This window comes from Protopterus annectens, chromosome 4.part0 (assembly GCF_019279795.1).
Source record: "Protopterus annectens isolate FY-2018-M chromosome 4.part0, PAN1.0, whole genome shotgun sequence".
Taxonomy (NCBI): domain Eukaryota; kingdom Metazoa; phylum Chordata; order Ceratodontiformes; family Protopteridae; genus Protopterus; species Protopterus annectens.
The window spans coordinates 302388229-302416207 of record NC_056733.1 but is presented as its reverse complement, the minus strand read 5'-3'; the positions used below and the strand labels follow the sequence as shown (position 1 = coordinate 302416207).

Sequence of the window (27979 nt, the reverse complement as noted above, 5' to 3'; positions counted from 1 at the left end):
TAGTAGTAAGGGCAATATCTTTGATAGTGCGAATTAGCTAAATGCTATTAGCATATGTATTGTAAATATATAGCAATATTCAGTGTACAAATCACTTAGAGTTCTATAAAGTTACTCAGGTAATTTTTGCCTAACCTTTGCACAGCTAATTTATCCAAGTCTTTTGGGTTTCTTATACTGTGATGGGAATGAATCCCATTCCTAAGTTGAAGTACGATTAAAGTTCATGAAAATACTATGGTTTCAATCATTAATGTTAGCCAAAAGTACTCTTTGCAGCACCTTCAATGTGCCCAGAACTGACTCCTTTTGAAATTCATATGGAGTTACATGTATCAGTAAGATTTCTAAATATGACTGTAAATTCTTTTTTATGAGATCCAACTACTATTGGACATGTCTGGGTATCCTTTCTCCACATTGCCATGATTTCTATCTGCAAATCCTGGTATTTTATGACTTTGTGTCTCTGCCCGCAAGACACTATAATCACCGGATGTAGCAATTTCAGTGATAAATACTACTTTTGTCTTCTTTTCATGGACATCTGTTTTTTGAACTGCTGGTAATGCGTGATCCCATGTGATATAACCTTCATCGTTTTCTATAATTCTTTGTGGCTCATGTTTCCAATGCTTCTCAGCTACTTAAGACTTAAAACGTTTGCACAACCTCCAATGCAACAGTCTTGACACATTAATATGCCTTTCAGTATACAGTCCTTCTGCCATTAGAATATCACAGCCAGCAACAAGATGTGCAACTATTTTCAATTCTGATTTACAGAATCTACATTTGTCTGTTTCTCCGACATGTTCTCTGGACTTTGTAAGTCAGTGCATATGTAGTCCACTATACTGAGCCACCAATATTAACCTTTCATCTTTTGGTTTAAATTCGAGTCTACTTAACCATTCTTGCAGTAGATCCTGATCAACATAATGTTGTTCCAGGAGTTTCCTGTACTTGCACCTATATTTATGCATTTCCTCATTTCTTGCCTTCTCATCTGATCCTTCACCTTATATTCTTTCTTTTGTTTTTTTGGCACATTCAGTTGCCTCCTGATTTTTTTTTTTCACTTCTGGTTTGATTTCTATTCCCGTTTGATGATATGCTTTTGGTAAATGAAGCAGGAAAGTCATCTTAGACTTGAACTCCTAATGTTGTAAATCTTTCACTATGTTTGGATCTTGTGTGGTCAGCAGATATGTATGCAGTCCTGCAATTACAGATCTATACATTTAATCAGTTTCAATGAGGCTGTTGCCTCCTTCAGAATGGGGAATATATAATCTTGGTATACACTGATTTTTATAAATCATTTGATAAATATGAAGCAGTTTTCTTGTTTTCCTGAACAACTGATTCATTACCTTTTGGGGCTAGTCAGTCACCCCAAAACTGTGAGTTAGAACAGGAAGAGCAAACTGGTTTATTGCATGGACTTTGTTTTTAGATATAATGGCTGTTTTCAGTATTCATTTTAGTCTTTTAAATATTCCCTACCAAGTTTTATTCATATTTGTTCATGTTTTATTGCTGATCCTTCATCGATTCCCAAACATTTATACATTCCCTCCTGCTCAAGATCCTATTATATCACATTCCTGTCTCAGAGTGGTATTTTCTTGGTACTGCAACTTTCCTGCTTTAAATGTTGCTTTTGCGCATTTATCAAGACCAAATGACATTTCTATATCATCGGAAAATGTTTTGACCACTTGCAGTTGTACTTTCAGTTCCTCATTTGATGAACTATACAGTTTTAAATCATCCACAAAAAGAAGATGAGAAGTCTTTACACTTTGTTGTTTTCTGGGAGCCAAATTGTAACCACGACCTGATTTGTTAAGTAGACAGGTTAGTGGGCTAGTGGCAAGACTAAAGAGCAGCAGTGACAAAGAGTCACCCTGGAATATCCCCCTTTAAATTGTTATCCCTGGGATAATACTTTGTCCTTTATCATGGCTTAGCTGCAAAGTGGTTTGGTCCTGTTTCATGGTCACTGTAATGTAATCAATCAGTTTAGGGTGTATCTTATACATTTGTAAGCACTCTTTAATCCATGAATGTGGGATACTGTCGTATGCTTTTTTGTAGTTTGTCCATGCCATACTTAGAGTCTTCCCATTTTACAATTCCCCTTTGTGACTTTATTTAACAACAAATGATCCTTTGTTCCACATGGTTTCTTTTGTTACCCTTTTGCTCTATTGCCACAATTGAGTTTTCTTCTAAATGACTATAAACTGTGTTGGCATCAATTCTAGTGTATAGCTTATACATTGTCAGAAGGCAGGTTATTCATATATAGTTTTTAGGATATATTGCAGTTTCACACTTAAGAGAGAATATCATTTTAAATGTTTAACCAGCTTGGCATATGTTCGGGGTGCACATATAAATAGTTCTTACTCAGGGTTAAATCTTCAGGTAAGAATGTTAATACTTTTAGCCAGAAGTTAGCTACTGCATATGGGCCTGAGGTTTTCCATTTAGGAGCTTTTCTTATTTTTGTTTCAATTTCTCTGGCTGTTATTTCATCCCATTTCATATCCTGTAGAGCTGAACTTTTTATTGTTTCTTTTCTTCTTCTTCTATCCATTCAGCATCTTTGTTATGTTCCACAGGATTTTCACAGATATTTCTCCAAAATGTGACTATTTCACTTCTTTTTGGTGGTGTTTCTATTCCTTATGCCTTGTTTCCTAATTCTCTATAAAAAAATTGGGTCATCACTAAATTGCTTATTTTGTACTTTTCCTTTATATTTTTCTGCATATCTTGTAAGTTTTTCTATCAGTGCTGATACCTTAGGTTTATTATTTGCAATATTGTACAATAGATCCTGGTCTGTTCTGGTTTTATCACGTCTTGTTGTTCTGAGTATTTCTGTTGATTTGTTTCCTCTTCTTTATTCTTCTAACAATGACACTTCTTGTCTTGATTACTTTATAATTTTCTCTCTTCAATACTTCCATGATAGCATTTGATTTCTCCCCTTCCTTTCCCTTACTGCCCTGTGTTTTTTGTGGTAAGACTTTATCTGTTATTAATTTAGTTGCACAGTAATATGTCCTATTTACTTCTGTTACATCACATGAATTGTTATGAACTGTCTTGATCACTGTGTTCATTTGTTTTATCAGACATCTAACATGTTGGGTCTTATTGACTTTCTGTAATTTGTTTTTTCATTGATCTTAATATGTCTATCCATCTCTATTAAATCAAGCAATTATTCCATTAGATCAGTTTCTTCTAAACTAAGGGCACATTCTTCATGCTCCATTTCCTGTGGGCATTCTGCAGAAGGTTCCAGAACATCTTTCTGTGACATATTGTCTTCAGCCATATCCTACATCATCCATTGCTCTTTCATATTGGAACTCACTGGCCCATCACTCCACAATATTGACTGCATCAGACTTGCCATTGTTTCCTGTTCCTTCCCCTGCTGTGCAACTCCAGCTGAACTTTTGTACTGTTTTTTTACAGAAGGCTCCAAAATATCTTCATATGGCAATTGATGATATGCTTCCCACTCTACTGGTTTCTCCTTAACTTGGGGTATTATTATTTTATCATGCTTTGATATTATCAGAGTTAGATTTTTACTAAATCCTTCACTTCACAGGTAATCTATAACCTCAGTTTCTATTTCATAGGTTGATACTAGGCTATCTGCCCTAGGGCATTTATAAGCCTAGCCAGAGTGTGTTTGGCTTTCGCCACGCTTTCAGATTAGTTGACTGTGCCTCTGTATAGTAGGTCACAGAAGATAGCCCTTTTAAGGTTAGATGTTAAGTTGTCTATCTCGCCTTCATTCTTGCTGGATGGGTTTGGAGCCGACCTCGGCTCCGACTCGGCCACTCTAAAAGCTCGAGAGTTGGTTCCACCGGCTCGAGGCTCCCCTTATATCCCACAATGCTAGGCGAGAGTTACCTCAGATCTCGTTTGCCGCTACAGCGATCGAGGTGTTGGTTTTTCTACCGGCTTGTTGGTAAGTGTATTTCTGTAAAATTAGAATACTTAAACCCCTATATTTTTAAGTTTTAACTACTTTTCCCTTAGTTTAGTGGATTTCTACCCCTGTTTTTCGGAAAATTCAGTTTTTTTCCCACAAGAACTTTAAAGTTCTCTCTCGGGCCTTCTGGCCTTTCCCCATTCCCTAGTGGTGTGTGTGTGTTGTTCTTAAATAAAACTTTTAGTTAATTGTTTTATTTTTGAGTTTTTAAAATAAGATTAGTGTAATCAGTGTGTCTGACTGAGTGTGTGTGGTTACACTTTCTTGTCTAGGATGTCTAAAGACACAAAGGTCTCAGGCTTCAAGAAGTGTGATGCGTGCTGTCAGAAAATGTCTCTGACAGACGGTCACACTTCTTGTGTCTACTGCCTGGGGCCTTTGCACCTGCAGGACTCCTGTGCTGTATGCCACGGCTTCAGCCCCAGGGTCCTGCAGGAAAGAAAGAACAAGTTGATCCTAAGGGGTCTACTTAAGCCTGAGGATTCCCTTTCTGTCTCTGGGAAGCCCTCCAAGGCTTCTAGGTCCTCGGCTCCAGCTACTGAGCCGAGACCTAAAGCTACAAAACCTATGTCTGCATCGGCTCCGGCTGGAGCCGATGAGTCTACAGCTTCTGTGGTTCCCTCGGCTCCGGCTGGAGCCGAGGTAGTAGAAATTCCCTTGTCGGCTCCGACCAGACATTCGGAGCCGACATCTAGGAAGAGATCTAGGTCACCATCCCTTGGCTCCGTTCATTCGGCTCCAGCATCTCCTTTGCTGTCTGAACGGAGCCATAAATCGCACTCCTCTAGGTCATCGAGGCTGTCGGATCATGACCTTCAGAGGGTAGTGAGTCGACTTCTTAAGTCCAAGGCACTGGCCCAAATGCTTCAGAGCCCGACTCATCAGTCGATGCCTGCCCCTGTCCATCAATATGTTCCTCCTCCGACTCCGTTGAGCTCGGAGCCGGGGCGTTTCGGAACCGATACTGTGGTAGCGTCGGAGCCGATACAGATGTCTTCGGCTCCGTCGTCGGCTCTGATTTTTTCTTTCGAAGAATCTCGGTGCCGAACTTCCCTCGTCGGCTCCGAGGGGGTGAGTGGCATCGGACCCTTGTCCGACCCCACTCTTCCTCTCGGAGCTTCGGCGCTGGTGAGTTCGGCTCCGACATCGGCCTCGGAGCCATCACTGTCGGTGCTGAGGGATGTTCTCAGCTTCTCGGAGCGGGGACCTCTGGCTTTGCCTGACAGGGGTGCGTTCGAGGTCATGTGGAGTGTGTTAGAGCCTGGCTCTACTCCACAGTCGGCTCCGCCCCCTCCCTCACGGTGCCTCAGGTCAACTCGACTCACTCCCTCAACCCGGACCGCAGGGAGCCAGCTCCTCAGGAAACCCCTGTGGGATTTCATCCTCTTCGAGGCCTCTCCTGATTTGGCAGAAGAGCCCCCTCGGAAGAGGAAGTGTAAGAGGAAACACATTGACTCACCTGAGTCCATCACATCTGACACAGATTTAGATGATTCCGAGGGTTCCCCCCGTTCCCCTTCTGAAGATGTCTCTTTTGCAGACATTCTCGAAATCCTCAAACAGGGGAAATTGGCCAGCCCTCAACCCTTCGGAGGATGAACCTGTGTACCTTGAGGCGTTTGGCTCTCGTCCTTCCACCTCCTGGGTGTCTCCCCTTTGACCCTCTCATGCAGGTGGTAGCTAAAAAGGCATGGACGGCTCCTGATTCAGTGGACCCCACTCCCAGGAGACCCTCAAAATTCATAACGGCACCAGCAGACAAACAGTTCTTGACAAAAGGAGTCTCTGTGGATGCTATGGTGGTAGCTGCTGCCACTAAGAAGGAACTAGCTGATCCTTCAGTACCTGTCCATCCACCTAACAAGGAATCTAGGTCCATGGACAGGTACGGGAAGCGGATGTTCTCGTCAGCGACATTTGCTATGTGTTCTCTGAACTACCTGTGCCATTTTACTCGTCTTCAAAGGGACTTGATTAAAGAAGCGAGTGACATGTTGAAGGACCCTACAGCTGCGGGTTTTCAAGATAAGATGAACACTCAGCTGGCTACCCTTAACTCCATAGCCAACTCCTCCATGCCTCCTTTCTTATGCGGCTGATGGAGCGAGTAGGGCCGCAGGGACGGTGTGGCCTTACGTAGGCATGCCTGGATGCGGCTATGCAATTTTGGACCCTTCAAGACGTCTTTCACTAATTCCCGTTTGATGGATCATCTCTTTGGTCCTCAAGTGAAAGAAACCTTGACTAGGTGCGAGACTGATGGCAAGACTCTTTCTGCCGCCGGAGTCCGTTTTCTACTCCTTCTAGGCCTTACCCCAAAGGCCAGAAAAGTGGGAAAATGTGGTTCCGTAAACAATCTCAAGGGACTTCGCCTGACGACAAAGTCATTTCCCGCCAGAGGCAGAGGCGGAATAACAATGGTAGACGCCCTCGAGGCAGGGGGCTCCAGAACCAGGGCAATCGAGAAGCCTTCTCTGATAAGCCCTTTCAGCATCCCTGAGGTGTTGCCCGACTGCCCACCTTCGGAGGCAGTCGGGGGAAGATTGTCACTGTACCCAGAAGCCTGGCTATCCCTGACTCAAGACAAATGGGTACAGTCCGTCATTTGCGAAGGCTATTCTATCCCCTTTCTTCGCATTCCAAACCAATCAAAAAAATCCCTTCCAGATGTTCCACCCGCTCAAAGGGATCTAGCGGTTTTGGAAATTTCAAAGCTGCTTGCAAAAAGAGCAATTCAACCAGTACCAGCAGACCAGCAAGGATCCGGAATCTACTCAAGGTTCTTTTTAGTTCCAAAGAAAACAGGGGACTGGAGACCAATTTTGGATCTCAGTATCTTGAACAGATCAGTCAAGAAAACAAGATTTCGGATGGTCACGCTGCAGTCCATCCTTCCCCTATTGAGAAAAGGAAACTGGATGTACTCTATAGACCTTCAGGATGCGTACTATCACATAAAAATGAACAGACGCTCCAGAAGATTTCTCCGCTTCAGGCTGGGAACCAGTCATTTTCAATTCAGGGCCCTGCCCTTTGGTCTCACCACTGCCCCCCGGGTGTTTACCAAATGCATGGCAGTGGTAGCTTCTCACCTGAGACGACAAGGATTCCAGGTGTTTCCATATTTGGACGACTGGCTCCTCACAGCTCCCACCAAGCATCTCCTTCTGATGGCCAGGGATTACACTTTTCGCATTTGTCAAAAGTTAGGCATTTCAATAAATTGCGAAAAGTCTGTTTTGTCGCCTTGTCATACTATTACCTTCATAGGCGCAAATCTAGACACAGTAGACATGTCTGCGAGGCTAACAGATCAGAGAATAACAGACATACACAGACTGGTCTCACTCCTTTTCAACAACAACAGAATCAAAGCCAGGTTAGTTCTGAAAGTGTTGGGAATTATGGCGGCTGCCATACCTCTGCTTCCATTAGCCAAATTCCACATGCGGATCCTTCAATGGATGCTCTTTACACAATGGTCATACCAGCAACTTCCAATGTCCCACACCATTATGATCACGCAGGCGTGCAGAAATCATCTCATGTGGTGGATGTCTTCCCCTCAGCTCTTGTTGGGAAGACCCTTTGTTCCTCCCCCTCCGGTTGCTACTCTGACAACGGACGCCTCCCTGATCGGGTGGGGGGGGCATTATCAGGGCAGGACGGTCCAGGGCACATGGCAACCAGACGAATGCCACTTGCACATAAATGTTCTGGAGATGAGAGCAGTGCTTTTAGCATTGCAAGCCCTTCAAGACTCTCTTCCCTTGGGAACGATTGCAATCCAGACAGACAATATGTCTGTAGTGTGGTACATCAACAAACAAGGCGGAACCAGGTCCTACCCCCTGTGTCGAGAAGCACTCAGATTGTGGCAATGGGCGATTTCCTCTCAGCGGTTTCTGATAGCAACGCACATCCCCGAGAAGTCCAATCAAATCGCGGACAAATTGAGCAGAGCTATCCTCATGCCTCACGAGTGGTCTCTGAAAGACTCTGTTGTGAGAGAGATTTTTCTCAAGTGGGGTCAGCCTTGCTGCGATCCTTTTGCTACTCCCCAAAACAGCAAGTGCAGAGATTATTTCACACTATTCCCTTTACCAGGCCAACCCAGCAGAGACGCTCTAGTCCAAGTTTGGCCCCGGGGACTTCTGTATGCATTTCCTCCCTTCCCACTAATCTCTCAAGTGATACAGAAAGCTATCGCTCAGAAGGCCTCGTTGATCCTCATTGCTCCTTACTGGCCTCGACAGGTGTGGTTCCCCTTTCTACATCAATTTCTATTGGAGCGACCTTGGCATCTGGGCCTAGTTCCAGATCTTTTGATCCATCAGTCGGGTCAGTTTCATCGCTCCCTCCCCTCTCTGAACCTCACTGCTTGGTTCCTCCAGTTCCAACCTTAGCCAGGCTTCCTCAATTATCTCACTCTGTTCGAGATATTTTGATAGCTTCCCATAAATCTTCCACTCGGAAGATTTATTTGAGTAAGTGGAAACGCTTCACATATTGGGCTCAAGGAAGGGACATAGATCCCTTCACTGCTTCCATCCAAATGGTCCTTGATTTTCTAGCTGAACTCTTCCATGCAGGTTCATCTCCTTCTACTCTTAAAGTTCAATTGGCAGCTATTTCTAACTTTCATGTGGGTATTTCTGAGTCTGCCTTAATGTCCCACAAGCTTTGCAAAGCCTTTTTGAAGGGAGTTTTTCTTCTCAGACCTCCTATAAGAAATCCTCCTTCTCCTTGGGACCTAAATTTAGTTCTTACTTCTTTGATTCTCCCCCCTTTCGAACCTGCAGCCTCCTGTTCTTTAAAATTGCTATCATGGAAGACTCTCTTTCTGGTAGCTATTACTTCAGCTAGAAGAGTTTCAGAACTTCATGCACTCAGCTGTCGACCTCCTTATCTATTGTTCCATAAGGACAGGGTATCCTTACGAACCAACCCGTCCTTTTGCCTAAGGTAGTCTCGACGTCTAACCTAAATCAAAGCATTGACCTCCTGTCTTTTTCCAGAATATTCCAATAGGTCTGAACAAAAATTACACTGGCTAGATGTTCATCGTCAGTTGAGGTACTATTTGGATAGAACAAAACAATTCAGAAAATCTGACCAGCTGTTTGTCTCCTATGCAGAAGGCAGAAAGGGACTTTCAGTTTCAAAGGTATCATTATCTAGATGGCTAACATCTCTGATTTCCCTTGTTTATGAAATTAGACACCAAAAGTTGCCTAATAAACCTAAGGCCCATTCCACCAGAGCCTTGGCTACTTCTTTAGCCTTCCAAGACAGACTGCCTATTGACACCATTTGTGCAGCGGCTACTTGGGCTACTCCTCACACTTTCATTTCTCATTATAAGTTGGATTTAGCTTCTAGGCATAGAGCTAACTTTGGTTCCACTGTTCTCAGGAGTCTGTTCCGTTAGGCCACCCGGGATAAGGTGCTAGGGATGCGGTCCCATCCAGCAAGAATGAAGGCGAGATAGACAACTTAACATATAGAAGTTATGTTCTTACCATAACGTTCCATGTTAGTTGTCTTCTTCTCGCCTTCTTCTTGCGTCCCACCCTCCTTCCTCCTGGCCTGGACAGACCTAGAGGAGTTGTGATTGTGACCTCTCTTTCTACCACCTCTTTACTTAGGCATATGCTGCTTTGCATATTTCCTGAATCAGGATGTAGGTCACCCTTCTTCTCCCTGTTTTTAGAGGTGGACTATGTTTATAGTTATTCTGTTACTATTATAAGCTGGGGTTAGCTTACAAATGAGATCTGAGGTAACTCTTGCCTAGCATTGTGGGATATAAGGAGAGCCTCGAGCCGGTGGAACCAACTCTCGAGCTTTTAGAGTGTCCGAGTCGGAACCGAGGTCGGCTCCGAACCCATCCAGCAAGAAGAAGGCGAGAAGAAGACAACTAACATGGAACGTTATGGTAAGAACATAACTTCTATTTTACTGTGCCTCTGTCTAGTAGGGACACAGAAGAGATCCCAGGGGTAAACCTACAATCTCCCATCCACTCGTCAAGATTTCTCTTGAAGGGGGTCATTGAGGGGGCTCTGCCTAACATGGATTGGGATTTTGTTCCAGAGTGAGGGGAGCCTCTGGGATATGAATCTGTCCCTCCAGCATGTCCTATTTATTTCTGTGCTGAGGTTTAAGTCCCTGGAGCGTGTAGCTCTAAGGGATTTGGATTTCCTGAGATGGAGCATGTCCACTAATTCTGGTTTGGACATGGCTTTAAACGTCAGGCACAGATCGCCTCTGAGTAGGCAGTAAGCAACTGAGTAGAGCTGGGGTTTCTTTAGCCTAACTGCGTAGGGCATCTGTTTGAGTCCCTTGATCCTCTTGGTGAGGTACTTTTGGGATCTTTCCAGTTGCTGCAGGTGTCGGGTAAGGTACATCCCAAATGGCGCATTGTATTCAATTATGGGCCTGATGAGTGATGAGTAGAGGGGCACAATGACCTCTGTTGATCTAGATGTGAACCCTTTCGTGATAAGGTGGGCTATATAGAAGGTCTTTCTAACCACTTTGGCAATGTGATTGTCAAAGGAGAGATTGCTGTCTACTTGGGTCCCCAAATCCCTAATTACTTCTTCCGTATTTAATGGATTACCACCTATGTGGTAATTTGTGGGCACTTTGTTTTTCCCAAAGGAGATGAGTATGCACTTTTTGGCATTTAGCTTTAGGCCATGGCTCTGGCACCAGTTATCCGTCTCTGTGAGACCCTTTTGGATAATGCTTGTGTCAGTCGGCGAGTCAATTATGGCACCCAGTTTGCAGTCATCTGCGAACTTGGTCAGCCATAGTCCTCCCGTGTTAGCCTGTACCTCAGAGAAATATATACTGAACAAGAGAGGTCCCAGGATTGAGCCTTGTGGGACGGCACTTGCAACTGGTTTAGAGTCTGACATGGCACCTGCAATTCTGACCATGTGGGTTCTATCCCTGAGCCAGTTTGCAACCCATCCTGTGACATAGGGGTTGATATTTAAGCTGGTGAGCTTATTTATGATGCCCGAGTGGGGTATTGTGTCGAAGGCTTTTGCGAGGTCCAGGTAGGCTGTGTGGACTACCTTCCCTTCATCTATGACCTTGGTGACTGTTTCAAAGAAGTCGACCAGGTTCAAGAGGCAAGATCTGCCCTTAACAAAGCCGAATTGGGTAGGATCCAGTGTTTGGAGGTTCCCAATGTCTTTGTTTATGAGTTCCATGATGATATGCTCCATAGCTTTGCAGACCAGGCTAGTCAGGCTTATAGGGCGATAGTTTCTGGGATCCATTGTGGCACCACCGTTGTGGAGTGTGACCACTGTTGCTGTACGCCATTCCTTGGGTACATATCCTATAGTAAGGCTGAGAATGAACAGTGACTTTATGTGAGGGTTCAGTTCTTCCTGGAGCTTGTGTAAGACGCAGCCCGGGACACCGTCCAGTCCCATTGATGCTGTGTTTTTTTGCTTTGGAGAGGGCAGCTCTCACCTGTGCATCTGTGATGTCAGGGAGGCTACACTCTGTTGGGATAGACATTTGCTCTTGGGGGGGAGGGGGGGAGTTTGCACTGAACCTGTCTGCCAGGATGTTGGCAAAGTCTGTGGGTTCAGTGTATTTTTTGTCATTTTGCACTAACTCAGAGCATATCTGGGAGCTGCCACCCAGGTTTCTGACATAACTAAAGAAGGCCTTGTGATTATCTTTAGCGTCTTCTGCAATTTTTCTTTCGAAGCTGGCCTTAGATAATTTTATGAGGGATTGTAGTTTCTTGCTAGTACTGATCAGAGATGCCTTCCCTTTTTGATATTTTGCTGTATCATGTAGTAGCTTCCTCCTTCTGTTGTATAGCTTTTTTTATGGCTGAGGTCCACCAGACAGGTCTCCTGCCTTTGGAGGAGTGAGTCTTGGTTTTATTTGGGATAGCATGATCCATGCATTCCTGTAGGTGTCCATAGAATGCGTTTGTAAAGGATTCTGCAGTTTGGGCCGTATTTTCCACTGGCCCGGGGGCTTTGAAGGATTCCACCTCAGTTTTGAGAAGTGTGAAGTTTGCTTTTGAGAAGTTCTTCACCGTGGTTTCCTTGGCTGGGGGTGGGGATGGGATATGGATGTCCAGTGAGATTAATTTATGGTCAGATCATACCAATGAGTGGTATACCTCTGGTATGGAACATAGAGTCCCCATGTTGGTGATGATCAGGTCCAATATGTTTTCCCCTCTTGTGGGAGTGGTGACCAGTTGTTCCATAGCATTTGAGTTTATAAATTCTAGGAACCGTTGGGCGAGGGTGTTGGGGCTTGAGTAGTGCTCCCAGTCTATGTTTGGGTAGTTGAAGTCACCCAATATGATGGTGTTTGGAGAGACCTTCATATTCTCCAGTGTTCTCAGGAAAGCTGAATGGGGTTCCTGAGTTTGGGAGGGTGGTCTGTAGCAGGCTACAAACTGAAAGGCAGTTTTGCCCACTGTTAGTTACACATGGATGGTCTCCGATGCTTCGTGCAGTGCCACTAACCTGGAAGTGTGGGTATCTTTGATGAATATGGATACTCCCCCTCCTTTTGTGGTTCGGTCCAAGTTTTGGGGCCGAAAAGCATGGTATGAGGTATAACCTGGTAGTGCTGGGGTGCTCTCGGGAGCCTTGAACCAGGTTTCTGTTACTGCACAGATATCGATATTCTCCATACTGAGGAGAGCCTTGAGTGCGTGCATCTTGAGGTTTAGACTTCTGGCGTTGAGCAGCATTACCCTTAGTTTCTTTTTCCTTGTGTTGTCTATGGAGGTGGGTTTGTCTTTTGAGCCTTGCCTAAAAAGGCACTATGGGGTGGCAAGAGCCTTAGCCAATATTCGAAAGCCCAGGGGTGACAGGTGCAAGCCGTCCCTAGCGAAGCAACGTGGCTTGTCGAGCATGTCATCCCAGGCTGACAGACACTGGATCCCCTTTGAATGACACCAATACTTTAGCCAATTGTTAAAATTGATCATTTTGTCTTTATACTGTGGCATCATTCTTAGTGAGGGTAAGATGCTACTCAAGGTCAGGGTCATACCAGCCTGGGCTACATGAACAGAGAGCTCCTCTATGTCTCTTTTCATGTAGTCCAGGGAGGTACGTCTCAGGTCATTCACACCAGCATGGACAATGACGGAGTCATATTTGTACTTGCTTTGGAGTGACCTTAGTGCTTGTGTTATGTGGTGGATCCTGGCACCTGACAGGCAGCTTACAGTGACCTTCTCCTTGTTCAGCCTGGTGAGTGGGACGTCAGTGTGTCTGACAATAGAGTCAGCTATTACAAGTGTATTAGGTGTGTTGTTTAGCCTTAAGGGCTGTGACTGTGTGGCACACTGACTTTGTGAACTATGTGATACATGGGTATTGTTGTGGGGTAGCGGTTGCTTGGATGTCTGCTTTGGAGGTCTCTGCTGCTTGGGCAGATTTTTATTTAGAGCCTCCGAGTATGTTTTTGTGTGTTTATGTGTTTGGTTTGCTGTTGCGATAGGTCTATGTGAGACTGGATTTGTGGTGTATGTGGTTACCTTCTCCTCCTGACTGACTGTGCCAGTACTGGGTTGAGAGCGCTCAGCATCCAGTTTGGCTATATAGTTGCATCTCTCACATATATTTGAGCTTGTTGGGAGGAGGAGAGGGTGGTCTGTGTACATAAGGCAGTTGTAACATTGCCACAAGATTCCCAGATTCACCAGCTGAACTGGAGAGTAAACCCGAAACTGACTTTTGGACATGCCAGAATAGTATAAGGAACTACTTTTTGACTGATCAAAAAGGACCAATAGGGAGCCAAGTACTTAAAGGGAGTATAAGAGGGTGTAGTGCTTTAATTTATTAGTGCTTACTTATAAGATTACTTATACGAGCAACTGCAGGGCTTTAGAATGAAAATAGAGTGCTTACTTTGAGATTTAGAACAGTTCTAAGGGAAAAAGTGAAGAGCACACTTTGTGGAGCCGGGAATAGTTTAAACCCATTTAAGCGGTGCTGCCCGATGCTGCGCTATGCGCAAAATCGTGCAAAACCATGCAAATTTAAAGCAGGGAAACTGAAAGAGATAGGAATTGACCCAAAACGGCCAATAAGCTACTAGTTTCAGGGCTGAGATCACTCCTCCAGGGACAGATAGGCTGCTCAAAGCTCCCCACTCTCACTGGTGAACAGTGAAGCTTCCTCCTCCAAGTAAAGATATGGGCAACACAGGAAACTATACCACAGTCCGGAATTCAGCAAAACCAGAAATCTGGACTAATCTATTTCAGCAAAGGTGGGAAAAGAGAATTTTTTTTTGTTTTTTTTTTTGTTTTTTCTTTAACTTCTCCATTACTAATCCTCTTTTCCACTTTCCCTCTTTGTTTTCTTATTTTTTGTATTGTAAAATTTTCCATAAATGGATGCCTTTGCCTGTATTTCTCTCCAAAAATCTTTGGTGATGCTTTTTTGTAATATTTAGTTTTGCTTTCTTATTTGCATAAATATTGTACAATATTAAATCTCTTTTTCTTTACCATGCCCATATTTCTTCTTCAGATGTTTCCTGCTCCTCCTGTTTCTCCTTACTTGGGAGACTTATTGTTCCATCATGTGTTAGACTTTCTGCACTAAATCCTTTAATTATAGGTATTCCATAACTTCAGCCTCTATTTTTATACTTTATGAATCTTTTATTCTATGTTCCCCCTTTGTGATCTTAATTTTTGTATTGTTAAATTTTCCAAATCTGGGTGCCTTTGCCTATATTTCTCTTTGAATATCTTTGGAGCTGCTTTTGTATTAATTAATTTAGCTTCCTGCATTGCATAAATATTACATCATATCAGATCTCTGTTTATTTCCCATGTCTATGTTTCTTTTTTTATATCTTTCAAAAATATCTAGATTTTGTTCTTTATAATTCCACACTTCTTCAGTCAATTCTTTTTCCAAATGGCCCAAGGTTTCATGGTCTACCTAATGTTTTTCATGAATCTTTTATATTAAGGACCACAAATTTGCATCTGAAGCTTTTGATAGTTTTTGTAGTGCAAATATTTTTCTTTCTTCAAATTTCTCTTAATCTTTTTGTATCATTTCTGTCTGGAAATTCTGGGCTTCTTGCATAATAGTAATAATGCTTAATTTCTTTCCTATCCCCAGTAGTCCACTCTTATCTTCTTTATGGCTCTTTTTTGGCCTGTCAGTTTTTGTGGTTTTGTGGACTGCTACTTCTTTCTACAATAGGTGGGGGGGGCATCCTCCCCCTGAGGCTAGCCTAACCCCATTGTAGGAATGATGTAATGGGATCCTATCTTGCCTACATTCATAACTGATGGGTTCCGACTCGGCCAACTAGTATACTAGAACGAAGACTCTTATTGGCTGGGCTACCCTCTATCCCAGGATGCACCACACCTACTTCCCCAGATCTCGTTTGCCGCTTTATCAAGCTAGACGTGGTCTCGACTTGGCTGGAGCTAAGTGTATTTTCTTCTTTTTTCTGGTCTTTTGACCTGGGGTTTCCTCATAAATTCAATCAACAGCTGTTTTAACAGCTATTCTTAAGTTTGTGTATTGTTTGAGTGTTATTGACATTTTTGTATCTGTTGGTACTTCGGGCAAGGCCCATTTAAGTTAGAGGGCCTTTGCCCTTCTTAGTGGAGTGAGTGTGTTGTCTGTTTTTATTCCTTTTCTTCTCCGGGTAAAGCCCGTTTAAGTTAGAGGGCTTTTGCCCGTTGTTGTGTTCCCTTTGTTGTTGTTCTTTCTCCTTGTGAGGTAAATCTTGTGTTCAGAGGGCTCGCCTATTCTCGCTTTAAAGTTTTTGGTGAAGTACTGTTTTTGTGTGGCAGTTAGATTGTTCCACTATTCCATTAGTTTGTTGGTGAAAATGTCTAAAGAGCAGAAATCTGGTTTTAAAAAGTGCACTAAGTGCAATTATAAAATGTCTATCACGGATAGTCATGCCATTTGCGTTTATTGTTTAGGGCCAAAGCATTTGCAAGAGACATGTAGTGTTTGCCATGCCTTTTCCGCTAGGGTTCTTCAAGAACGCAAAAATAAATTAATCCTGAAGGGCCTTATTAAGCCCTCCTTTGAGGAAGCTTTGGCTTCATCTTCTGCTACTGCTTCTAAAAAGAAAAAGTCGTCGGCTCTGACCAGTCCGTCGGAGCCGACTACTAAGAAGCATAGGTCGACCTCTTCTTCCTCAGCTCCACTGACTTCGGAGCCGAGGGACTGCCTCGATGCCTCTTTCCTCGGCTCCATTAGTTTTGGAGCCGCAGGTTGGAGCATCGAGAGGCGAATCACCTCCCTCGGTTCCATTGGTCTCGGAGCCGATGGAGGTGTGCAGCTCAGACTCTTCCCCCTCGGCTCCGAAAGCTCCTTCGGCGCCGATCCTTATTCATACTGTGTCGGATCCGGCACCGATAGTGTTGGAGCCCTTTCGGAGCCGGTCCCCTACCTTGTCTGAGCCGAGAGAGAGAAGTCGTCTCGGCCCCTTTCTATTTCCTCTAGATCCTCCAAATTATCTGATTCGGATTTGGATAGAGTTATTCAGAGGCTTTTTCAGTCTCCGGTTTTCGCAAAAATGGTCTCGGCTCCAGCCCATTCGGCCCCGGAGCCAATCCCCCCCTCGAAGCTTTCGATTCCTCCTCCAACTTCCTCGGAGCCGTTGGAGTCGGTGATGGTGGAGCAAGGCGGAGCCGCACAGTCTGAACAGAGGCCCCTTCGGAGTTTATTGGTTCCGACCATTGTTCTTACCCTGTCCTCGCGTTCGGGGTTCGGTGCAGGACTTCCTCAGCCGGGGCCGAGGGGAACATCTTGGAGCTAGGTGCCTCGGTGCCTAGTCTTCCCCTCAGAGCATCTGCTGCGGGGATTCCTAGTGCCGTCGTGGTCTCTCGGCCAGTGACCTCCATGGAGTCTGGAGGTCCTGCCTTTGAGGCCATGAGGAGCGCGCTGGCCATGTCCTTGCCGGCTCAGCAGGTTTCCATCTCACCGTCCCTAGACCTAGAGACTGGTGCTTCTGGCGTACTGCAGTCCCATGACAGTGGGGTCCCAGGGCCTGAGGATACCCCCGTGGGGGGTTCCCTTCTTCCGGGGGGTCCGTCCGAAACCGCTTCGGATGAGCCTCCACTGAAGAAATTGTGCAAGAGGAAGCACGTGGACTCCCAAGATGAGTCTATCACATCTGACACTGACCTCGATGATGCGGAGGGGTCCCCAAAATCATCTTCGGATGATGTCTCTTTCTCGGATATCCTTGAGATTCTGAGACAGAGAGGAGATTAGCAGGCCAAAACCCCTTCCTCTGAGGAGTCAGTCTTCCTCAAGGCCTTTGGGGCCCAGCCCTCCGCCTCCTGGGTGTCTCCGCCCTTCGATGAGTTACTTGATTTAATTTCTCGAAGGGCTTGGGAGCACCCTGACTCTGTGGAACCGGTGCCTGCAAGACCCAACAAATTCCTTTCAGCCCCCCCTCAAAAGGAATTTTTAACGAAAGAAGTTCCTGTAGATGCGATGGTGGTGGCATCTGCCACACAGCAGGACGTGGCAGAGGCTTCAACGTCTATCCACCCTCCTAATAAGGATTCCAGGAGCATGGATAGGTACGGGAAGCGTACCCTTTCTTCAGCGGCCTTTACCTTACGGTCGCTGAATTACCTGTGTCATTTTACTAGGCTCCAAAGGGACCTCCTTAAAGAGCTAGGTGAGTCCCTCACAGGTAATCTACCTGAGGCGTTAGCCCACACTGTTGGCACCCAGATGACTACCTTATCATCCATTGTGAACTCGTCCATGAGGCTCATCTCGTATGCGGCTGAGGGGGCGAGTAGACCAGCGGGAACAGGCGTGGCCCTTAGGAGACACCCCTGGTTACGCTTGTGTTCCTTTGCGGAGGCTTTCAAGTCTTCCTTCACCGACGCCCCTTTTGATGGGTCCTCTTTGTTTGGACCCAAGGTGAAGGACACACTGACTCGGTGCGAGCAGGAGGGCAAGACCTTGACTGCCGTTGGGGCCCGTTTTTTCCGCTCCCTCTAGGCCTTACCCCAAGGCCCAGAGAGGAGGGAAAATGTGGTTCAGGAAAACTCAGAGGTCTTTCCCTACTCCACCCAGTGATCCCCCCTCTAGAGGCAGGGGGGGGGGGAATTCGGGAAGACGCCGTCCCAGAGGTGGCAGAGGCCCCCGTAACTCTGGAGACCGTGATTCCTTTCGTGGTTCCTCCTACGCTCACCGTCCCTGAGTTGGTGCCTGACTGTGCAGCTCCGGAGCCAGTCGGGGGTCGTTTTGTGGAACACCCACAGGCTTGGGAAGCTATTACCAGCGACCAGTGGGTGCTATGGATTATTACCGGAGGCTATCTCATTCCCTTCATCAAGCCCCCCCTTCCCTTCAGGGAAATCCCGGACGTGCCACCCAGTCAGCGGGATCAAGCAGCAATAGAGGTTTCAAAGCTGCTAGAAAAAGGAGTCATCCAGCCTGTCCCCGCCGAACAGATCGGATCAGGAACTTACTCAAGACTATTTTTGGTGCCAAAAAAGACAGGGGACTTCAGGCCCATTTTGGACCTCAGTTCATTGAATCGCTTTGTGAAAAGTCCAAATTCGAATGGTCACTCTTCAGTCCATTCTCCCACTATTGGAGAAGGATGTCTGGATGTGCTCCATAGATCTCAAGGACGCTTACTATCACATTCTGATAAGTCAAGAGTCCAGGAGTCATTTACGCTTCCGCCTGGGAGACAGTCATTTCCAGTTTCGAGCACTGCCCATTGGTCTCACCACAGCCCCCAGGGTGTTCACCAAGTGTCTGGCAGTGGTGACTGCTCACCTGAGAAGTCTAGGATTCCAAGTGTTTCCATATCTAGATGACTGGCTCCTTACTGCCACCTCCAAGCATCTAGTAATTCAGTCGCTCATGGCCACAGTCAGCTTGGGCCGTTTCCTAGGAATCACTTTCAACTGGGAAAAATCTGTGCTACAGCCATCTCAGCGTATTACCTTTATAGGCGCAGAGTTAGACACAAGAAGGATGCGCGCTTTCTTACTGGCAGAAAGTATTCAGGTTTTGCAGAATCAAGTTCGATCCTGCCTCCCCCTATCAAGAGCTCCGGCCAATCTGATTCTGCAGGTATTGGGGTCGATGGCATCAACTATTCTCCTAGTCCCCTTAGCCAGACTGCACATGCGAGTGCTGCAATGGCTACTTTCGGTTCAATGGTCCTATCAGGAACTTCCTTTGAACCACTTGGTTATGATTACGGAAAGTTGCCGTCGAGATCTGCGTTGGTGGCTCCTCCGATCCAATCTCGACCAGGGGTGACCTTTTATCCTTCATTCCCCCGTTGCCACTGTGACCACGGACGCCTCCCAGGTAGGGTGGGGGGGGGTCATTATCTGGACAGGTCTGTCCAAGGCACATGGCAACCCCAGGAAGCGCATTTACACATCAATATCCTGGAAATGAGAGCGGTGCTACTGGTACTACAAGCTCTCCATCACGCTCTCCCGCAAGGTCTGATTGCTATCCTATCCGACAACATGTTGGTAGTTTGGTATATAAACAAGCAAGGCGGGACCAGGTCGTACCCACTGTGCAGAGAAGCCATGAGACTTTGGCACTGGGCGGTAGCTACCAACCACTTCCTAATGGCAGCGCACATCCCAGGGAAATCCAATGTGATTGCGGACAGACTAAGCAGGACTATCCTGTTACCCCACGAGTGGTCCCTCAACCAAAGAGTGGCTGCGAAAATCTTCGCCAAATGGGGTCTCCCTTGCTGCGATTTGTTTGCCAGCCCCCACAATGCGAAGTGCAGAGAGTTCTTCACTCTGAATCTCTATCAGGGACAGATTCCCAGGGACGCTCTAACCCACATTTGGCCCCCCGGTCTCCTTTATGCCTTCCCTCCGGTTCCCCTCCTGCCGAGGGTGATACAGAAGGCAATTTACCTGGAGAGCGACATGATTTTGATTGCCCCGCACTGGCCTCGTCAGGTTTGGTTCCCCTTCCTTCGGAGGTATGCGGTGGAAGGTCCATGGTTTCTGGACCCAGTGCCAGACCTGTTGACTCATCAGTCAGGACAGTCTCACCCATCTCTCAGGTCCTTGAGGTTGGCTGCTTGGTTATTCCACTTCCATCCTTAGTCAGGAACAGTTCCCTCTCTCCGGAGGTTATCCACATTTTGTCCTCTTCTCACAAACCTTCCACTATCAAACTGTATTCCAGCAAATGGAAGAGGTTTGCCCTTTGGGCACAGTGACAAGGTATAGACCCTCTTACTGCCCCAGTACCGGAGGTCTTAAATTTCCTGGCCTCTCTTTTTCAGTTGGGCTCTTCAGTTTCCACGATTAAGGTTCAGCTAGCGGCCATCTCTAATTTTCATGTTTCTTTTGAACCTTCATTAATGGCAAACAAACTTTGCAAGTCTTTCCTTAAAGGAGCATGGCTCCTTAGGCCCCCGATATCTCATCCTGTGCCCCCTCGGGACCTAAATATGGTCCTGGCTGCCTTAACTGCCCACCCCTTTGAACCAGCAACTACCTGTGATATGAAATTCTTGTCTTGGAAGACCGCTTTTTTAGTGGCCATAACTTCGGCCAAGCGGGTTTCAGAGCTCCAGGCTCTTTGTTCTAATCCTCCTTATTTGATTTTTCACAAAGATAGAGTGCCCCTTAAATTAAATCCCTCTTTTTTACCAAAGGTAGCATCTTCTTTCTGCATTCAACAGTCCCTAGAGCTCCCTGTATTTTTTCCCAAATTCTCCAATAACGCAGAATATATCTTTCATCAGTTGGATGTCCATGGACAACTGCGTTTTTATTTGAACAGGACTACTCAGACGCGGAAGTCAAATCAACTGTTTGTGTCCTTTGCAAAAAACAGGTTGGGTCAACCAGTGGCTAAAACCTCCATAGCCAAATGGATTAAAGATTGCATCTGTTTCATTTATTCGCAGGCTGACAAAGAGCTTCCCTTTCCAGTCAGGGCTCATTCTACCAGGGCAATGGCTACTTCTGTAGCATTCCACTACAAATTATCAATAGATGATATTTGTGCTGTGGCTACCTGGACTTCTCCGCACACTTTCATTTCTCATTACAAAATAGATGTGGCTTCTCGAGGCAGGGCTTCCTTTGGTTCCACAGTTCTCAGGAGTGTTTTCCAATGAACCACCCGGGATTTAGGTGCTAGGGACGCTGTCCCATCAGTTATGAATGTAGGCGAGATAGGATCCCATTACATCTTTTAGTTATGTACTTACCATAACTTCGGATGTATGGGATCCATCTCGCCTACATTCATTCGTACCCACCCTCCTTTCCCCCTTCCATTCTGATTTAGAAGAAATGTTGGTCCATTTGGAGATCTTCTCTTGAAGAACTTTAGTTGGTTGGAGTAACTGGTATTTTTCTGTGTTTGCATGTAAGTATGAAAGCGAACAAACAAGATCTGGGGAAGCAGGTGTGGTGCATCCTGGGATAGAGGGTAGCCCAGCCAATAAGAGACTTCATTCTAGTATACTAGTTGGCCGAGTCGGAGCCGATGGATCGGCTCCGAACCCATCAGTTATGAATGTAGGCGAGATGGATCCCATATATCCGAAGTTATGGTAAGTACATAACTAAAAGTTTCCGTGCCTTGAGGATTCTACACTGTCATTTTTTCCAGTCCTGGTGCCAGTGCATCTACCAGAATTGGGCACCTTTTTATCCTAAGAGTTCTGCGTCCAGATGTTTTTTTTTTTTTTTAACCTACTTCTGTCCACGATATATGCTATATATATATAAAATATACAGTCTATATATCAGTGTCATCTTTGTGAACTTTTGTAAAAGCAGGGTCAACCTCATGAATGTACTCACTAAGATTTTAGGATGAACTAAATTCCAGTAATAACAGTCTCTTTTGCTTACTGATTTTGTCATTTCTCCATTCGGACCCTCTGATATACTGATTACGATGTATGTAGAAACAGATGCACAATGTCACACAGTATTCAAGTCAGATACGGGTTTTTACTTTGCATTGGTATTAGCTCAGATGACTCTGCAGTGAAACAGGACTTGAAATAAGCCATGCATCATACTTTGAAAACTGTGAGCTGCATTAGCAGTGTTACTCCAGAGTTTTAGCATTTTAGTTTGACATTGTCAATAAACAAGAGAAAATGTTTTGATTTCCCTTACATGTCACACATTTAGGCTGTTCTAAGTACAAAAATGTATTCAAAAGCATTTGTACTGCACTGTAATACAGAGCCATACGGCAGTGATCTATGAACCTACTGTATTTTATAAACCTGGGTTTAACCAGTCATTTTCCATTTATGTACTGAAAAACTGTTAGGGAGTGATTTAAACAGATTAAATTCATGAGCTCTCCTTAAATGATGGACTCCAACATGTTGAATTTCATGTGGATAAAAAGAATGAGTGGTTGTGTGAACGCATACTTATACTTTCTGCTTTGCTACTCTAGTCATTCTTTTTTTATTATTATTTCTTTTAGCACTTTGTGGGAAGTTGATTGCTATGTAACAACAATTTTCACTGTAGTGTCTTTACAAAAAAGTGACTGAAGAAAAAGATCATCATTTATCATGTCTGTGTAGCTTACTAACAAAAATTATTTTAATAGCTTGTAACGTGTGTTCATGTTGCATAAATTACATATTTCAGAAGAGCTTGTTGACAGCTCTGGTCAAGCATGAACGTTTTTGTCATAAGTGCTAATGGTTGCTGTTACAATCAGATGATACAAGTATGGCCAGTAATAACAAGTACCCATAAACAAGTCCATGGTTATCAAATTTTATAACAAGTTTTTGAATTTTCTCATTTCCCATTACTCATAAGAGACATTTAGAAATTACTCTTGTGGGATAACATTCTGTAAGGGTAGATATTGACTTAAAACTTTGCAAACAATATAGCTCCTGGTGCACTGAAATGACAAAGGTAGAATTAATACTTTACACCAATTAATAGTCTAACTGCTTTCTGTATTTGCTGACAGTAATTCACCTTTTCTCACTATTCACACCTTTTAAAGAAACAAAAATAACTTTTTGAGTTATCCTTATTTGAGATTATACTTTGATAAAATGGATCTCTGATGTTATAGTACTGACTGGCATTTAGAGGGATGTTTTTTCATCACAATCTGAAATATATAATTTCATATTTCCATCATCTGTGCTGTATAGACAAGTCAGTAGGATTTAACACTGTGTGTGTGGCAAGGGCAGTAACAGAGCAATTGAAAAACAAATTATGAAGCATGTACCCTTTTTAATAATAGACGTATTTCACATATACTGCTATTACAGTGTCTCTAATTAATAATTTCATTGTCATATGCAACAACTACAATAGATCTTTATGCTTAATTATATATGTAACACCACTTTAATGTCAGCTTCTAAGAGAATGCACCTTTTCTTATATCAGCACTATGGAGAAATGGAATTCTGTGTCCTATCTATCTATCTATATATATATATATATATATATATATATATATATATATATATATATATATATATATATATATATGTGTGTGTGTGTGTGTGTGTGTGTGTGTGCCAAACCTTGTAAGATGTGACTCAGCAGTGCAATATGCAGAATATCTATAACAATTCCCTTCCAGTCTATAAGAGCAGCAAACTAGATGTTGCTTAATTATATTTGGTGTAAGGCTTTGCTTTTTTTAATTCTGAAATAGTGAAATATTTATTATACGAGAAAACTACTACTGCACATTTCAGGCAGGTCATTTTTATTTTATAGTATGGCTATATTTTATGTATATCTTATGTGAAGACATTCTTTTATTGAGCTGTATTTTTAGATGATGAGTTAATACCCTAGATCAAGAGCTTTACCCTCCTAAATTATGAAGAGTACCTCTCAAAATGTGGTATGCAAAGGCAAACTATGGGACAGTTGCTAAAGACTTTAACTGTACTAGATGTATATTGCATATACATTTCATTATTCTGATGATTTGTTGTATTAGTCTGCATACATCCAGTGTTGTCCTTACCATTTATGCCTGTACCACCCCATCTCTCTGTTTCTTCACTTTGTATTTGTTTGTTTGCTCTGTTACATTTCCTTCTTCCTCAATTCTTTCCATAACCATTTCTGTCTACCTATCCGTCATATCATCCTCTTTATAATTTAAAATGAGACTCTCTGCCAGTCAAAAAAAGTTCATTTCCTTCCATCCCTCACCTGTCATTCCTTGAGGATACCCTTGTGTGGTTTCTTCTGCTTGAAATTCTACCTGTTGCTACTTTCTAATAACTCATCAGTGATGAACTGGGTTGCCGCTTTGCTCTGCTGACCATCAGTTGACTATCTGAGTGAAACCTATGTGGTTTCTTTCTTCTTTGAGTGAGCATGTATGAACAGTAGTGCACTATCTTGCTGTGACTGTGACAGACACAGGTCGGTTACACTACCTTCCGAAGTGGTGCTCCATCGCTGACCCTGCATAACACTGCTATTCCATATAATGTGACTTCACTTTTTTATTACAGAGGATATAAAAAGTGTACACACCCCTGTTAAAATGTCAGGTTTTTGTGATATAAAAAATGAGACCACAATAAATCATTTCAAAACTTTTCCCACCTTTAATGTGACCTATAACCTGTACAATTCAATTGAAAAACAAACAAATCTGTTAGGGGAAAAATATAAAAAATAAAAAAGTACAATAAGCTGGTTGCATAAGTGTGCACACCCTTAAACTAATACTTTGGTGAAGCACCTTTTGATTTAATTACAACATTCAGTCTTCTTAGGTACACACCTGCCATCAGTTAAAGAGACTGTGATTAACCCCAAATAAAGTTCAGCTGTCCTAGTAGGATTTTCCTGACATTTGCTCAGTTGCCTGCTACAGAAAAAGCCATGGTTAACAGATTGCTTACAAAGCATCAGAAGGATCTCTTTGTTGAAAGGTATCAGTCAGGAGAAGGGTACAAAAAATTTCCACAGCATTTGATATACCATGGAACACAGTGAAGACAGTCATGAAAAAGTGGAGAAAATATGGGACAACAGTGACGTTGCAAAGAACTGGATGTCCCTCCAAAATTGATGAAAAGACAAGACAAAAACTGGTCAGGGAGGCTGCCATGAGACCTACAGCAACACTGAAGAGCTGCAGGAATTTCTGGCAAGTACTGGTTGTGTACTGTTTGCACTCTTACCCAATTGCGCTGTATGCCTGTTATGTCCTGAACAGCACATACAGATTGTCTCTGCAGTCTCGAGGTGTAGTTGGGACCTGCTCTGTTCACCTCGCTGCACTCGGCTCACTCCTCTCCCCTACCCTGCTGCAATTCCCACCCCCACTACACCTACATTTATTTTTAAGCCCAAGTCACCTGTCCAACCCCACACCTCTCAGCTTCCTGATCCTAAGTACCTCAGCCACACCTCCTAACTAACTCTCTGCCAAATAAGTGCACATAATAGTAAACAGCCACATCTCCACACCTATTCTTACACCTGAAGACTACAAATAACCAAACACCACTCCCACAAAACATCTTTTCTCTTAACAACTTTTGCTATCCTTGCTTTCATCACATCATTTCATACCAATATACCACTTCACAGCACTTCCTACCACATAACACATACTACCTCACAGTTAAAATCTCACACACATTTCACTATCTGTTCCACACTATGTAAAGACACTTCCATACTACACATATATAAGACCTGCCTACCAGGACCTTATACTAGAAAAATACCATGCAATCCTTCATAGAAATAGCACACATAATCAGACAAATCATAATTCTTAGCAAAAGGCTACTCATTTCAGGGGATATACACCCAAACTCAGGACCATGCCCCACCATAGTTTCTAACAAACAGAAATCTGACCTACTAATTATTAATCTGAATATCAGGAGTAACTCCAATAAACTCCCTGACCTGCATGCATTCATAACCCAATACTCCCCAGACTTACAGGCCGTAACTGAAACCTGGCTGAAACCCAGCATCCAAAATGAAGAAATTCTCCCTCCAGGATATAACATCCTAAGATTCTCTTTAAAAATACACTCAACCTCCAACCTCTACAAACCTCTCTGTCAAAACTTCAAAATGCCAAAACCTTAGTCTCAGTACTGACTATAAACAATACAAAAAAAATAACATTCTCTGTAGCTACATCCGTCCAGGACGTAACTCCCCCATAATTGACGAAACCCTTCAGTGGGCTAGAGACAACCTTCCACAAGAAGCTCTCCTGCTAGGTGATCTAAATACTGACTGGTTAGCCTGTAACTCTAAGAACCCCACTGACCACATTAATCTATTCGGATTTGCTCAACTTATCATTGAACCCACTAGAGTAGGTAAAAAATCCCACAAACAATCTATTCTTGACTGGACACTAGTGAATTACCCCAAGCAAAACTACAAAGCAGGTTGTCTACCAGATGGCCTTAGTGACCATCACCCTACCTTTCTCCTAAGGAAACGTATTAACATGCCCAAACCTATAGTATTTAGACAAATCAGAGATGACCACAAACTAAACCCACAGGAACTAAACACTATATTAAAACAATGTAACTGGGAACCACTAGAAACTCTAGTGTTAGACCAGGCAGTTGATTACTTTAATAGTACATTTACCTATGTTCTCAATACAGTTGCTCCCATAAGAAAAAATAGGGGTAAAGCAAACTATGTACCATGGCTAACTAGGGACACTAGAGCCTTACTAAAGTCTAGAGATAAAGCTTGGAAACAATGTAAAAAGGATAACTCTATCCAAACTAAGAAAATCTAGCAACAACTTAGGAATCAGGACAAAAAGCAAACAAATCTCGATAAGCAAAATTACTTCCTTGGTATCAAAAATAAACACTCAAAAGACCCCTGAAAATTTTGGCAAGCCATCCACTCCCTTTTAAAACCTGGCAAAACGATTACTCCCACTCCCACCTCCTCTAATAATAATAGTGACATTGCTTCCCAATTCAATCATCACTTTATAGACTCTGTCCAGTCACTATCAGGACAATTTTCCATAAACAACCCCTCAACCACCTCTACCAAAAGTCCAAATAACATGCCCTCTTTTACTCTGTCATCAGTTCCCACCTCCACAATTAAAAAAACTACTCCTTAAACTTAAACCTACCACTCTCACAGCCGATAACATACCTGTCAACTTCTTAAAAATAGCAGCAGAATCCTTATCTTACCCTGTTTCAATTCAGATTAACCAATCTATTTAGGAAGCATATGTCCCTCAACTCTGGAAAGTCTCCTATATCATTCCCCTCCACAAAGGTGGGAATTCCTATGATTTCTCTAATTATTATCCCATAGCCATTCTGTCTCCCTTATCTAAACTTCTTGAGAAGTGTATTAACTTCCAAGTTATGCAATTCCTGGACACACACAACCTCCTCTCTCCCACACAACATGGCTTTCGCCCACACCATAGCACAACCTCTGCTCTCCTGTCTGTTGCTAATCTGGTTACCCAACACAGAACAGTTGTGTAGCCGCTATCTTTTTAGACCTATCCAAAGCTTTTGACATGGTCTCACACCCAATACTATTAGATTCTCTAGCTTCGCTATCCTTTGCACCTACTACCATCTCCTGATTCAAAAACTACCTGTCAGATAGACAGCAATCTGTCCTATGGCAAGGTATGCTCCCCTACTTCCAACTACCATAGGTGTACCACAGGGCTCAATTTTGGGCCCACTTTTTTTCTCTGTTTTTACAAACAATCTACACACTTCCACCCAGCATGCCTCACTTATACAGTACGCAGATGACTCGACGCTTATCTGCTCATCCCCATCTCTTACCACCTTACAAAAGCTTACCCAAGAATCATTTAGCTCTATTGAAAGATAGATTACCAACATCCAACTTATTCTAAACCCCAAAAACATTAAACT

The 27979-nt window shown here is 43.7% G+C and overlaps 1 protein-coding gene across 3 annotated transcripts in view; it reads left to right on the top strand.

Moving 5' to 3' along the window:
* KSR2 (kinase suppressor of ras 2) overlaps positions 1-27979 on the top strand; it is a 2556886-nt gene that overhangs the window by 2347985 nt on the left and 180922 nt on the right. The gene's annotated exons all lie outside the window — the stretch shown is intronic.